This window comes from Pristis pectinata, chromosome 4 (genome assembly GCF_009764475.1).
Source record: "Pristis pectinata isolate sPriPec2 chromosome 4, sPriPec2.1.pri, whole genome shotgun sequence".
Taxonomy (NCBI): Eukaryota; Metazoa; Chordata; class Chondrichthyes; order Rhinopristiformes; family Pristidae; genus Pristis; species Pristis pectinata.
This window is the reverse complement of record NC_067408.1, coordinates 105334176-105349702: the sequence shown is the minus strand read 5'-3', so window position 1 is coordinate 105349702 and position 15527 is coordinate 105334176. Positions and strand designations below refer to the sequence as shown.

Below are 15527 nucleotides of genomic sequence, written 5' to 3'. Positions count from 1 at the left end.
TTCAGATGTTTATCCATCCTGCGCAGTGACTCGAGCTAGGGCTAAGACATTGGCCAATGAAGATGGTCCTGTGCAGCCTGATTTTGTTCCCTGTGACAGCCCAAAATAGGATTCAAGTTATGATGACTTGTCAGAGACTTTTGTCTTCACTTGTGGATCAAAATCCTTGCGTTGAGTCCGAGTGTAAAGATTCGTCTCTATCCAGGAAAGAGTTTATAACGGAGCAGACTAAAGACCCTGAGCTCACTGCTTTGAGAGAAAAAGCTCTCTCAGGTGATGAGATTGAGAAAGTGCCAGTTGGATATTATTTCAAAAATGGAGTGTTAATGAGGAAGTGGAGACCTCCTGATATTCCTGCTAGTGAGGAATAGGCAGTTGTTCACCAAGCTGTGGTTCCTAAAATTTATAGGAATAAGATTTTAAGTCTGGCCCATATTATGCCCTTAGGTGGTCGGTCACCTTGGTGTGAACAAAACTATAAGGAAGGTTTTCAAACAATTCTTTTGGGCTGGTGTTAGAAAGGATGTTTAGAGGAAAAAAAAACTTTTCCAGTCACAAATGATAGATATTATTTAAAGAATGCTGTTCATGTTGTTAAAGTTGATATTAAATTAACTTTGTCTCCACTGTGTAAGGGAAGAGGGAAATAATTAAAGGTCATGGTGAAATTCCTGGAATAAGTTATTCATAATTGCCCTGGTCAAGCAGTAACATCAATCATGAGTCATTCACCTAAAAGGAGGACATGCAATTTTCAATTAATTCTCAGGATCTCGATGCTGTTGGCAAGCAAGCATTTATTCCCCTTGAGAAGATGATGATGATGATGATGATCTGCAGTCCTTCTGATGAAAGTACTTCCACAGTGCTGTTGGGGAGAAAGTTTTAGGATTTTGACAAATCAACAATGAAGGAGTTGTAATATATTTCAAAGTCAGGATGCTGCGCAACTTGGAGGGGAATCTGCAGGTGGTTGTGCTCCAATCATCTGCTGCCCTCGTCTTTCTTGATGGTAGAAGTCATGGGTTTGGAAGGTGCTGCTGAAGTGGTCGGGACATGTAAGTGCCGTGTATTTTATAGATGGGCCCCATTGTAGCCACTGGGCATCAGTGATGGAAGGAGCAGATGTTTAAGGTGGTTGATGCTGCTTTTGCCTGAATGGTGTCGAGCTACTTGAGAGTAGCTGGTGCTGCATTCATCCAGGCAAGTGAAAAATATTTCTTCATGCCCCTAATTTGTGCCTCACAAGTGGTGGAAAAGCATTGGGGTGTCAGGAGAGTCACTTGCTGCTGGAAATCTAGCCTCTGAGCTGCTCCCGCAACAGCAGTATGGTTATGTGACTGGTCCAGTTGAGTTTCTGGACAATGGTGACCCCCTAGGATGTTGATGATGGAGAACTCAGCATGGCAGGTGGGTGGTGAGACAATTTCTTGTTGGAGATGGTCACTTGTGAACCAGATAGTTTATTCCAGAACAATCTCGTAGTTTTAATGGTCATCAGGTTAGTGTGTCCCCACCCCCCAAATTCCAGATTATTTACATGAAACCCTTCAGGTAATTAGATACTTATGATGTGTAGACCCAGGCACAAGATGTACACAAAGCAATCTTACTCAAACAGAAACAGACCACCAATATTAGTAAAGATATTTTACTGCTGAAAATTAATCACCAAACAACTGATCAAGTCATATTTGCTGCTTCAAGTAGGTGTGTTGTAATTTCCAGCATCTAATCAGAACAGACCAGATAATATTTGAATATGGAACAAGAGATGAGCAAAGAATGCTCTACCAAGCTGACATTCTCAGAAGTCTACCAGATATTTGATATAGGCTAACAGATGACAATTAGAAACATGAACCCAGCTGATTTTCATCCTCAAACATCTAGGACAGCAAAGCCCAGCACTTGTGTTAAAAAATGCATTAAATGGCAAGCCAATGATCTATCTCAGCCTCCTTCTGAGGTTCTCAAGATCACTTTTCAGCCAAACCAATTTATATGAACAAGTAAAGATTTGGCAAAAAAGCAAAGAAACAGATCTGAACAAATTTGAGGCTTCAAAGTGCATGACTTGTGTTCCAAATCAATTTATTGGTTAGATAAAAGAAATCAAATCCTGGATCTCCCTACCCAATAGCACTACAGGAGTAGCTTTACCAGGACTGTCACAGTTCAAAGAGGAGGCTCACCACCATCTTCTCACATAAAACTAGGAATGGGCAACCAATGTCAGCCTTGCTAGAGACACCCCATGCCACAAAGATGAATATTAAAATATTAGTTGCCTTCTGTACAAGCTGCCCAACTGTCCTTAAATCCACAACCATCAATATCTTGTGTGTATGGACAAAGTTCGGATGACCATTGACCAGAAACCTATCTGGACGAGCCAGATAAGTATGTTGGCTATATAATGAGACTTCCTCCCTGACTTCCAAAAGTATTTTCACAACCAACTGGGTGAAAAATCAAAATGTAATAAAATACTCTTATTAACTTGGATAACAGCAGCACAGCAACACTCAAGAAACATGTTATTATCCAGTGGAACGTCTGGACATCTTATATGGGCCTAAAAGTTTCAGTGACAATTGGGAGAGCTGGGAAATTTTTCCAGCCATCATTTCTTGATCATAATGCAGATGCTGTCCAAGTTCAAAAAAAAGGATCAGAGAGACAGAGTTTGTTTTCACTGGGAGAGGGAAAGCCATACAGGTATATAAAATTATGAGGTTACTTACATACAGGTATATAAAATTATGAGAAGGTCTTGGCAGAGTAAATAGGAAGAATCTATTTCATTTAGCAAAGGGGAATAAACCAGGAAGCATATATTTAAAGAAATTGACAAAAGGATTAGAGGAAAAACAAAAGAAAAAAAATCATTTCCTCAGACATTAAGGGATCTAGAACTAACTGCCAGAAAAGATGGTAAAGGCAGAAACTCTAATCATATTTTAAGACTACTCAGATGTGTAAATGAAATAACTGAGATCTACAGATCTTGCGCAGACACAAACATAACTGAACAAATGGCACCTTGCGCTATAAACTTTCTATGGTTCAAACAACATCGCTGACAGGAGAGAGCTCATTTGCAGGAAAAGACAAAACAATTGCCAGATCCCTACGTTAGAAAAAACGTGTGACAACAATTCGTCCCCGTCCAGATGGAGCTCTGCCCCCCTTAGTACTGAGAACATCGCTCTCCTCCTGGGGATCCCGATCAACCTGAACGGTGCCAAAACGGTAGGCTCATTCAGAGTGGAGTGGGGGGGGGGGAGCGAGGGCGATGAGTGGGGGGGGGAGCGAGGGCGATGAGTGGGGGGGGGAGCGAGGGCGATGAGTGGGGGGGGGAGCGAGGGCGATGAGTGGGGGGGGGGAGCGAGGGCGATGAGTGGGGGGGGGGAGCGAGGGCGATGAGTGGGGGGGGGGAGCGAGGGCGATGAGTGGGGGGGGGAGCGAGGGCGATGAGTGGGGGGCGGAGCGAGGGCGAGGAGGGGGGGGCGGAGCGAGGGCGATGAGTGGGGGGCGGAGCGAGGGCGATGAGTGGGGGGCGGAGCGAGGGCGATGAGTGGGGGGCGGAGCGAGGGCGATGAGTGGGGGGCGGAGCGAGGGCGATGAGTGGGGGGCGGAGCGAGGGCGATGAGTGGGGGGGGGAGCGAGGGCGATGAGTGGGGGGGGGAGCGAGGGCGATGAGTGGGGGGGGGGAGCGAGGGCGATGAGTGGGGGGGGGAGCGAGGGCGATGAGTGGGGGGGGGAGCGAGGGCGATGAGTGGGGGGGGGAGCGAGGGCGATGAGTGGGGGGGGGAGCGAGGGCGATGAGTGGGGGGGGGAGCGAGGGCGATGAGTGGGGGGGGGAGCGAGGGCGATGAGTGGGGGGGGGAGCGAGGGCGATGAGTGGGGGGGGGAGCGAGGGCGAGGAGTGGGGGGGGAGCGAGGGCGATGAGTGGGGGGGGAGCGAGGGCGATGAGTGGGGGGGGAGCGAGGGCGATGAGGGGGGGGGGAGCGAGGGCGATGAGTGGGGGGGGAGCGAGGGCGATGAGGGGGGGGGGAGCGAGGGCGATGAGTGGGGGGGGGAGCGAGGGCGATGAGTGGGGGGGGAGCGAGGGCGATGAGTGGGGGGGGAGCGAGGGCGATGAGTGGGGGGGGAGCGAGGGCGATGAGTGGGGGGGGGAGCGAGGGCGATGAGTGGGGGGGGGAGCGAGGGCGATGAGTGGGGGGGGGGAGCGAGGGCGATGAGTGGGGGGGGGAGCGAGGGCGATGAGTGGGGGGGGGAGCGAGGGCGATGAGTGGGGGGGGAGCGAGGGCGATGAGTGGGGGGGGGAGCGAGGGCGATGAGTGGGGGGGGAGCGAGGGCGATGAGTGGGGGGGGGAGCGAGGGCGATGAGTGGGGGGGGGGAGCGGGGGCGATGAGTGGGGGGGGGAGCGAGGGCGATGAGTGGGGGGGGGAGCGAGGGCGATGAGTGGGGGGGGGAGCGAGGGCGATGAGTGGGGGGGGGAGCGAGGGCGATGAGTGGGGGGGGGAGCGAGGGCGATGAGTGGGGGGGGGAGCGAGGGCGAGGGGTGGGGGGGGGGAGCGAGGGCGATGAGTGGGGGGGGGAGCGAGGGCGATGAGTGGGGGGGGGAGCGAGGGCGATGAGTGGGGGGGGGAGCGAGGGCGATGAGTGGGGGGGGGAGCGAGGGCGATGAGTGGGGGGGGGAGCGAGGGCGATGAGTGGGGGGGGGAGCGAGGGCGATGAGTGGGGGGGGGAGCGAGGGCGATGAGTGGGGGGGGGAGCGAGGGCGATGAGTGGGGGGGGGAGCGAGGGCGATGAGTGGGGGGGGGAGCGAGGGCGATGAGTGGGGGGGGGAGCGAGGGCGATGAGTGGGGGGGGGAGCGAGGGCGATGAGTGGGGGGGGGAGCGAGGGCGATGAGTGGGGGGGGGAGCGAGGGCGATGAGTGGGGGGGGGAGCGAGGGCGATGAGTGGGGGGGGGAGCGAGGGCGATGAGTGGGGGGGGGAGCGAGGGCGATGAGTGGGGGGGGGAGCGAGGGCGATGAGTGGGGGGGGGAGCGAGGGCGATGAGTGGGGGGGGGAGCGAGGGCGATGAGTGGGGGGGGGAGCGAGGGCGATGAGTGGGGGGGGGAGCGAGGGCGATGAGTGGGGGGGGGAGCGAGGGCGATGAGTGGGGGGGGGAGCGAGGGCGATGAGTGGGGGGGGGAGCGAGGGCGATGAGTGGGGGGGGGAGCGAGGGCGATGAGTGGGGGGGGGAGCGAGGGCGATGAGTGGGGGGGGAGCGAGGGCGATGAGTGGGGGGGGAGCGAGGGCGATGAGTGGGGGGGAGCGAGGGCGATGAGTGGGGGGGGAGCGAGGGCGATGAGTGGGGGGGGAGCGAGGGCGATGAGTGGGGGGGGAGCGAGGGCGATGAGTGGGGGGGGAGCGAGGGCGATGAGTGGGGGGGGAGCGAGGGCGATGAGTGGGGGGGGGAGCGAGGGCGATGAGTTGCGGGGGGGGGGAGCGAGGGGAGCGGAATGGGAGCAGCTCCTTCACAAAGGTGGCGTATACCTGAAGGGCGAGAGGTGCGGTACATCCTCGGGTTCGCCGCCAACGGCGACCTGGGGCCAGCAATAGTGGGGCGGGCGGGAGAGGAGACGACGACCGCAGCTTGGGGAGGGGTTGTTCCCTTCCCAGGGCGACAGCCCGATCGACAGTAAAAGGGTGTCCGACGCTGCCTGTCGACCCTCCCGGATCGCCCGGCGCCAACGGTCACTCACCTCTCCCGCTCACCACCAACAACCGCCAAACGGTGACCGTCACACCGAGGGCGCCCGCGCCCAACGTCACTTCCGACCTCAATGAGTCCCGATGAGCGTCATTGCTGTGACGTCACTCACCCCGGACCTCACCCGAATGGAGTTCTGGCGGGACTGTCTCTCCCTCTCTCTCTCTCTCCGACTTGCGTATCTCCACTGGACACCGGCAGCAATCCTGAAAGGGACCGCTTTATCCCCACTGCCAGTCAGCCGATCTTCAATCCATGCTAGTACCTTGCCTCCCTTAATGACAAAACACCGTGACGCTGGAGGAACTCAGCAGGCCTGTCTTGTTCAGCAGCCCTGTGGGCCGCACCTATTAGAGGTGGTGCCTTCAATTGTGAAACTGTCTGCCCCACCACCCTCTTTCCATTGAGATGTCATCTGTTCTCCCACTGTTCTCACTTTACTGCAACATCAGGACTGATTTGCAATTGGTTAAAAGCCCATTCTGTGGCAGATTTCAAAGATAAATGAGGTAAGACGATGCCAGAGAGGATCTTCCAGGCCCAAGAACTGTCCTGTTGAAGGCAGAGTAATGACAAGGCATCAGGTGGCATACCTCTGAGGTTACACACACACAAACAAATGCCTGGCTGCCTTTGACAGCACCTTACAATATGGCCAAATAATCAGAAACATCAAGATTAAGGAAAGAGTAGAAAATAATTCAAATATTTTGATCTATAAAGGGTGGTTAAAGTTGGGAATGACATGTGAACAACAGCTGATGCTAACTCAGATGTTTGTGTGAAACCAAAATTAATACATAGAACATGACAGCACAGGACAGACCCTGGGGGAAAACCTTATGAGAAAAGCATATAGTTCCACGTCAGGCTGCTGGCATTTATCTGTGAATGTACCACTTGGAGAGAATAAAAATGGAAGTAGCATAGTATTCATGTTGTGATGGTCATGGTGGGCATGTTTTCATACAATACAGCTCTATATTTACCTCAATCTTTTCCATAGGTCTCTGAATCCCATTAAATGAATGGAGTTGCCACCTGTACAGCAGTAGTCCCTGGTGAAATGTTGAGGGGCTGGAATTGAAGTTCACTCTGCTCCGGTACTGGGTTCTATGATTGGCTAAGCTGTGAATGACTGGAAGCTGTCAGTTCTCATTTGAATCACCTGATATCTGTCAGCTAAATTCATCCCAGCACTTATCCTTGTCCCTGCACCAGGCCCAGATTCAGTAGGCAGATGCATGCTAAGAATTACAACAACTTTGTGCTGTGCCATCAGAGTCCAACACGATTAGCAAAGATGCAGAACAGAGCAGCCAGCGGGTTCAAAATTTCTGAGTTTGCAATGGGATTGTAAATTAGATGGTGTGTCCACAGATAAATGTTATGGAGTCAAGAGAGTTATACAGCACTGAAACAGGCCCTTTTCAGGCCCAATTCTCTTTGTGCACACTTCTGACAGTGGCAGGAAACTGACATGTGAGATAAGAGGTGAAGCTTGAGAAGTGTGAAGGACACTCTTGAGGTCCCAGACACAGGACAATGCAAGAGGAGAGGAAAGTGGTGTTATTGCAGACCTGTGGGTCAGAGACTTAGGAAGTGTTGGTGAGCCGAACCAAGCTTCAGTGGTGGGCAAATTACTGGAGAATTCTTAGAGACAGTATTTATGTGCATTTGGAGAAGCATAGGCTGATTAAGGACAGTCATCATGGCTTTGTGAGAGGCAGGTCGTGCCTCATGAGCCTGATTGAATTCTTTGAGGATGTGACAAAGCACATGGATGAAGGTAGAGCAGTGGATGTGGTGTGCATGGATTTTAGTAAGGTGTTTGATAAGGTTCCTCATGGAAGGCTCATTCAGAAAGTCAGGAGGCATGGGATCCAGGGAAACTTGGCTGTGTGGATTCAAAATTGGTTTGCCCATAGAAGACAGAGGGTGGTGGTAGGTGGAGTATATTCTGCCTGGAGGTCAGTGACCAGTGGTGTTTTGCAGGGATCTGTTCTGGGACCCCTGCTGTTTGTGATTTTTATAAATGACTTGGATGAGGATGTGGAAGGGTGGGTTAGTAAGTTTGAAGATGACCCGAAGGTTGGTGCTGTTGTGGATAGTGTAGAAGGTTGCTGTAGGTTACAACAGGACATTGATAGGACGTAGAGCTGGGCTGAGAAGTGGCAGATGGAGCTTAACCCAGAAAAGTGTCAAGTGACACACTTTGGAAGATTGAATTTGAAAGCAGAATTCAAGGTTAATGGCAAGACTCTTAGCAGTATGGAGGAACAGAGGGATCTTGGGGTCCACGTCCATAGATCCTTCAAGGTTGCTGCGCAGATTGATAGGGTTGTTAAGGCGTATGGTGTGTTGGCCTTCATTAGCCAGGGTATTGAGTTCAAGAGCCGCGAGGTAATGTTGCAGCTCTATAAAACTCTGTTTAGGCCACACTTGGAATATTGTGTTCAGTTCTGGTCGCCTCATTATTAGGAAGGATGTAGAAGCTTTAGAGAGGGTACAGAGGAGAATTACCAGGATGTTCCCTGGATCGGAGAGCATGTCTTATGAGGATAAGTTGAGCGAGCTAGGGCTTTTCTCTTTGGAGTTAAGGAGGATGAGAGGAAACTTGATGGAGGTGTACAGGATGATAAGAGGCATAGATTGTGTGGACAGTCAGAGGCTTTTTCCCAGGGCGACAATGACTAACACGAGGGGGCGTAATTTTAAGGTGACTGGACGAAGGTATAGGGGGGACATCAGAGGTAAGTTTTTTTACACAGACAGTGGTGGGTGCGTGGAACGCACTGCTGGCAGAGGTGGTGGAGGCAGATACATTAGGGACATTTAAGAGACTTAGATACCCACATGAATGATAGAAGAATGGAGGGCTATGTGGGAGGGAAGGGTTAGATAGATCTTAGAGCAGGATAAAATGTCGGCACAACATCGTGGGCTGAAGGGCCTGTACTGTGCTGTTCTATGTTTTAACCACTGATATGTTGGTTAGTTGAGGTATCATTTGGTAAAATAGTGCAGACCATTAAGGGAGATTTCAGTCCAAAGTGACTGGATATGTTTGAGAGTATTCAGGTGAAGCAGCTTGATAGGGGGAACCTAATATTCGAGGAAACATTCAGTATTGCCACTAGCATGGAGATGGCAAGTGAGAATGTGAGGCAGTTTTGCTTGTAGTGTAATTCTAAATTGCAAGTTAAGAACTGGCACACACATTTGGTAATAGTGGTGAGGTTTGCCTCATCAATGCCCGGTCACTTGGACACTGCATTCTACTTTGTTGAGAAATCAGCAGCTCATATGACTTCTAAAGGCTAGAAGGCCACTGGCCACATGCATGGATAAAGCGGAAGACCTTACCATCGATGTTCTGGGAGCCACTTGGCCTCAGAATACTCACTGAAAGTGGTCTGATCTTACAGTCACCATAGGATAAGGCACATTGCACAAGGATGCAAGTCCTTGAAGAAACCAGCAGCGAATAAAGATGGTAGTCCATTTGATTTGGAAGCAAAGAGGCAAGTGTGTGGAAAAGACCCACTAGGGTATTGTTAATTCTGTGAAGTCAGAAGATGAAGAAGCGAAGATCAGAATGTTCAATGGCATTTTCTGATCTACTGGGGTGATTGAAAAGGCCATTGAACATTCTGATCTTCACTTGACGTGAGCATAGACATGGTGGCAAGTCTGTTCTGTGATGGAACAGATGTGTATTTGAGATTCTTTCACCACTTTCTACTGAAGCAGTCTGAGATGGTGTTGTGCACTTACCTGGGAAAGACCCTCATCCTGGATGAGATGGAGTGCAGAGTGTCTGACAGGGTCCAGCCACCTATCTTGTCGCGTAATAGAGTCATACAACATGGAAACAGGCCATTAGGACCAACTGGTCCCTGCTGACCAAGATTCCCATCTAAGCTAGACCCATATGCCTGTACACCTTTCCTATCCATGTACCTGTCCAAGTGCCTTTTAAATGTTGTTAATCATGGGCTACAAATGCAAATGGCACTCTTGGAAGAAGCTCAGATTAAATATTTTAGATTATGAGACGATGTATTTGAAAGCATCGCAGCCTGGGGTAGGGAAGAAATCCAGAAGCTAATCACACTCCAGGGTGCATTGGCCCAACTTGAGCAGGCAGCTGTTGATTGGGCTTGCATGGAGAAAAGAAGTCTTCAGCTGATGGGCACAGTGATACAATGGGTCTAGGCAGCACTGAATGGATGAGCTATAGAAACCAGTAAATCACTGGCTACAATGCAATGACCTGCAGACAGTGTAGAAATAGTGAATAGTCATTCCAGAAGGAAATACTCTGAGGCTTTGCAACAGTAGGTATAAGAGCCACTGTTGTTCCATGAGAATTGAGCCATAAGGATAAAGCCAGCAGAAAACTTGATGCTATATGCAACCTAAAGAATGAAAATAAGTGCCTACAAAATCAGAATTGTTTGTTTTGGTTTCAAACAATGCACCTACCATGTATGAAGTAAACCAAATCCTATCTGAGATAAGAAAGAAAAAGAAACTGAAAAATTGCAGTGTAGCAGTTTAACAAGTGAAATGCATAATTCAGGAATTACAGGAAACAGGGCTGACAGATAAAGCTTCCATTCTGCGAAAGAGCTTGATGTGTCATCAGGTGGAACAGGAAGGTAAAATGAAAGCTCAGAGTTTGGGAGTGGAGGTAGCCAATAGGAAACAGCTCAAGAAGAAGGTTTAAGCTGCACTATGAAATAGTGAGAAAAAGTACAATCAAGTAGTTAAATGCTTGAAACTTGTACTACATTTATAATCACAGCAAAACCACACAAAAATGCTTCTCCAGAGAAATTTGAGTCTGACTCTACTGATGGCCCCCTTCTTCATCTTCCAACTGACAATACAGTGTTCATGTTTTAAGCTTTAATGAAAGGACATGCCACCATCATTCTCTTACTCTCGCCGTCCATTCCTGCACCTTATGCTGCCGAGTTGTACAGAAAAATACTGATCTTTTAAGATCATTTTGACACAAAATGAGCCATGATTTGAAAACAATATTGAGTCCCCAAACTGAGTTAATAAACAAAGGCAGACTTGGAATAAGATATCTTTATTATAATGGGCTGCGTGTGGTCCGCCGTACACATATTACAACAACATCAGCACTTATGTAGCATCTTTATTGTAATGCAGCATTTCAACAATCCACAAGAGCTATATCCAAAAAAGTAACCAAAATGTTTGAGCAAAGAGTTTGCTTTTAAAAGGGGTCTTAACAGAGGAGAGAGAGGCAGATTGGTTTAGGGAGAGAACTCCATAGCTTAATGTCCTGACAGCTGAAGGCATGGTCTCCTTTAATGTGGTGGTATCCTTTAATATGGTAGAGTGATTCAACTGGAAATGAACAAAAGGCCAGAATCGTAGGAGTGCAGTCATGTCCAAGCTTTGTAAAGCTGCTGGAAGTTGCAGCAATGGAGAAGGGGTGAAGCCATGGGGAGAATTTTAAAACAGAGCCGTTGTTAGACTGGCAGTAAATTTAAGTCAGTGAGCAAAGATGTAATTAGTGAATAGGGTTTGATACAAGTTCAAATGCTGGCAACAAAGATATGAATACACAAAAGGTGACAGAGAATGCAAAGTGGGATGCGAACCAGATGGTGTTCGAATCATTAAGCCTACAGTAGGTAAGGTATGGGTGAGACGTCTGGCAGCAGCAGTCTTTAACATTTTACATCTTAAAGTTACAGAAATAATCTAAGAAAATGGGATGAGGAATTTATTACTTTCAATCTTGATTTCTGTCAATATCATAGAAATATTGAATTTAAAACAATAGTGCCTGTACCACCTCTCTGAGAACATTGGCTGCTCATCCCATTATTCCTGGCATTTCCAAGTATCCTTTAATGTCTTTTTTATCAAATATTTATTGACTTGCCTTTAGGAAAGTAACATCATAAATTCTTGTCATCTTTCAGTCTGCAACAATTCTCTGCATAAATAAATTTCTCCTCACATCCCTTTCATTCTTTTGCTGATGATTTTAAATTTATTCTCAGCGGAGATAACTTTCCCTGATTTAATACATTAAAACCCCTCATAATACTGAATACCTCAGTCCTGAACCTTCTCTGTCTGAATGAATAGCCTATTACCATCTTGCTAAACAGTAAAACTAACTCCTGAAGTCTAATTTGATTGAGAGTTAGTTATTTTGTAGTTTTTTGATTAAATATCACTGAGGCAGCATTTTACAACTCATAACAGTGGTGTTAGTGGAGGTGGTTACGACAATGACATCAATGGCAGTATATGGGAATCATTGTGTGAGCTATGTTGTACAATAGTACATTATGTAAAAACTAAAGGATCTGAAAACCAGAATCAAGAAGGTGCCAGAAAGAAATGAAAGCTCATTTTTGAGGGGGTTTAGCTCAGCAATATTGAGACATGTAAATACAGTAAATAATTATACAGAGTACTCGTAACTTAGAACAGTTTAAATATAATACCAAAAGCAATTTAAGCAAGTGCCTCAATACTTCAAATTCCCTTCGCACATAACAAAGGTAATATTGTAGTTTATTTAAAAATTAATGAAACAGTATTTCCACAAGGCATAGAGTTATACAGCATGGAAACAGGCCCTTCGGCCCAACTGGTCCATGCTGACCAAAATGCCCCATCCAAGTTAGTCCCATTTGCCAGCATTTGGCCCATAACCTTCTAAGCCTTTACAATCCATGTACCTGTCCAACTGTCTTTTAAAAATTGTTATTGTACTTGCCTCAACCACTTCCTCTGGCAGCTCATTCCACATGAATACCACCTTTTGTGTAAAAAAACGTTGCCCCTCATGTTCCTCTTTAAATCTTTCTCCTCTCACTTAAACCTATGCCCTCTAATTCTTGATACCCCAACTCTGGGAAAAAGAACATAGAACATTATAGCACAGTACAGACCCTTTGGCCCATGATGTTGTGCCGACATTTTATCCTGCTCTAATATCTATCTAACCCTTCCCTCCCACATAGCCCTCCATTTTTATATCATTCATATGGCTATCTAAGAGCCTCTTAAATGTCCCTAATGTATCTGCCCCCACAATCTCTGCCAGCAGTGTGTTCCATGCACCCATCATTCTCTGTGTAAAAAACTTACCTCTGACATCCCCCTTATACCTTCCTCCAATCACCTTAAAACTATGCCCCCTCATGTTAGTCATTTTTGCCCTGGGAAAAAGGTCTCTGACTGTCCACTTGATCGATGCCTCTTATCATCTTGTACACTGCTATAAAGTCACCTCTCATCCTCCTTCTCTCCAAAGATAAAAGCCCTAGCTCATTCAATCTATCCTCAGTACATTCACCCTATCTATGCCCCTCATGATTTTATACACTCTATATACATTCTCCTATGGTCTAAGGAATAAAGTTCTAGCATCAGATGCAATTGAAACAATTGTGTTTGACTTAGATTTTGTAGCTCACAGACGGCTATCCAGTCACTGCCCTATATGGTAAAAATGTTTACATGTTATGAAATTGATCTAGCCAATTCTCCTTTAAATGTCATTCATTACATCTCTAAATCTAATTTCTCCCCCCACCCCGAAACCTACTTAATTAAGAAATAATTTTTAAAAATCTTGTGAGTTTAATTTTTAGTTTTTTTTGTCCTTGATTGTTTACTTTTTGGCCAATAAAAATTTAATACAAAATTGAGTCCTTATGACCACAGGATCAGAAATCAACTCAGTATGGTATATGCTTGATATTTCAAGGATATTCTGTGGTTCTGTGACAAGGATCAGACTTTTCCAGTCCAGTCATGACTGGCGGGAAAATGTTGCCAATGCCAGAACCATGTTTAGTGAATTTTGTGAGTTTGAATGCAACTGACCGATTCTCCTTGAAGAAGAAAAACACCATGATGCTGGAGGAACTCAGCAGGCCAGGCAGCATCTCTGGAGAAAAGCAGGCGGTCAACGTTTCGGGGCAGGACCCTTCTTCAGGACTGAAGATAGGAAAAGGGGAAGCCCAATATATAAGAGGGATAAGCAGAGCAGTGATAGGTGGACAAAAGAGGGGAGGCAGGCTCGGGGACCGATTCTCCTTCATCTCAGTAATACTGTGTAACAATTATGGCCGCTGGTCCTGGAGACCCCAGAGTGGCTTCAAATACCCTTTAAAAAATCATCTATCAATTTGCTTGGATTTTTGTAGTTACTCTTAAAAGTTGCACATTAGTGAATGACTTAGAAACAACACAGAAACAAACTGTTCGGCCCAATTTATGTTCCTCTTGAACTGCCACTCCTTACCTAACTTTGCCAGCATAATTTCTTTCTCCCTCACACCTAGATTTCATGTCTATCCTATTCAACTTAATCATTTCCTGTGGTAGTTTCAGCATGAGTTCTGTGTTCTTGCTACTCTCTCGGAATTGAAGATTCTTTCAAATTCACTGTTTAATTTCTCAGTGACTGCTTCATATCGAGGCCCTCTGGTCTTGCTCTGCCCTGTAAATGGTAACACTCTTCATGCCTTAAACAAAACTTTGACAATGTTTGAGGTTTTATGAGATACACCTCTTTTCCAGAGAAAAGACTCCCAGTCTGGTCAACACTTTTGGATAGGTATAACTCTCAGTTCTTGTATCATCTTCTTAAGTCCTTTTTTTTTGTATCTTCTCTTGTGCTTTCATATCCTTTTTAAAATATAGAGGCCAGAGTTCTACATAATTCTCTGTGTGCTCTAACCATGTCATGACACAAATTTAACTTCTCTACTTATTAGTTTAATTCCACCTGAAATAAACTCTCATCATTGATTTGTCTTAGCATGATGTTATTAACCTGCATTACTACCTCTAGTGATTTTTGAATTTGTACAAGATCCCTTTGCTCTTGTACAAGTTTTGGATTCTTGTTGCCCAAGTAAAATGCAACCATTTTATCTTTCTTACCTCTGCTAAGCTACATTGACGTTTTTCAATAACACTGCTAGTTCTGCAGGTTTATTGATATATTTTGTTAATTTTCTGTAGTCCTCCTCACTGTTAAATATTCTTTGCACTCCAGCATTGAAAAAGGCTGCTTGATATTCTACAGCACCGAAACTGGCCCTTTGGCCCACCATGTCCATGACAGCCATCAGTCTCCTGTCCATAGTAATCCCATTTACTAGCACTTGATCCATAGCCATCTCTGCCTTGTTGATCTAAGTGCTTGTCCAGATACAGTAAGAAGATCAGCAGTATCAATTACAGGTATTAGTTGAGAACATGCAGATTGCATGGGATAATATTTTAATATAAAATTTAATCCAATTAAAGATATGCTTTTAATTGCCTGTATGCTATAAAAGGGAAGAAAATGTTGTACAAATATCTTTATTCCACTGATAATCCAATGATAATACATTATCGTTAAACTCTAAATAATGTATTCTTCTATCTGAAAATCAAAGAAAATGCAGCTGGTGGAAATCTGAATTAAAAACAGAAATTGTTGGAAACGCTAGTAGGTTAGGTAGGTTAATGTTTTGGCTCAATCTAAGGAAGGTCCTTCAATCTGAAATGTTAACTCTGTTTCTCTTTCCACAAACACTGTCCGACCCGCTGAATGTTTCCTGTAATTGTACATATTTACCTGATCACTCATGAAATGCATTATGGTCTCGCCTAACTATCCAGCTCCAGCTTCAAATTGGTGGCCTTGGCAATAATTGGGAGTGAAGGGTTTTACCGCGGATAACTCAGG

At 46.6% G+C, this 15527-nt stretch overlaps 1 protein-coding gene across 1 annotated transcript in view; it reads right to left on the bottom strand.

The window, feature by feature from the left end:
* The window catches only part of ttc3 (tetratricopeptide repeat domain 3), an 87739-nt gene extending 81900 nt beyond the window's left edge, over positions 1-5839 (bottom strand). Inside the window, exon 1 of the mRNA XM_052014742.1 lies at positions 5763-5839. The gene's annotated coding sequence lies outside the window, so the exon portion shown is untranslated. The remainder of the gene's footprint in view (positions 1-5762) is intronic.
* Positions 5840-15527: the final 9688 nt, after the last annotated feature.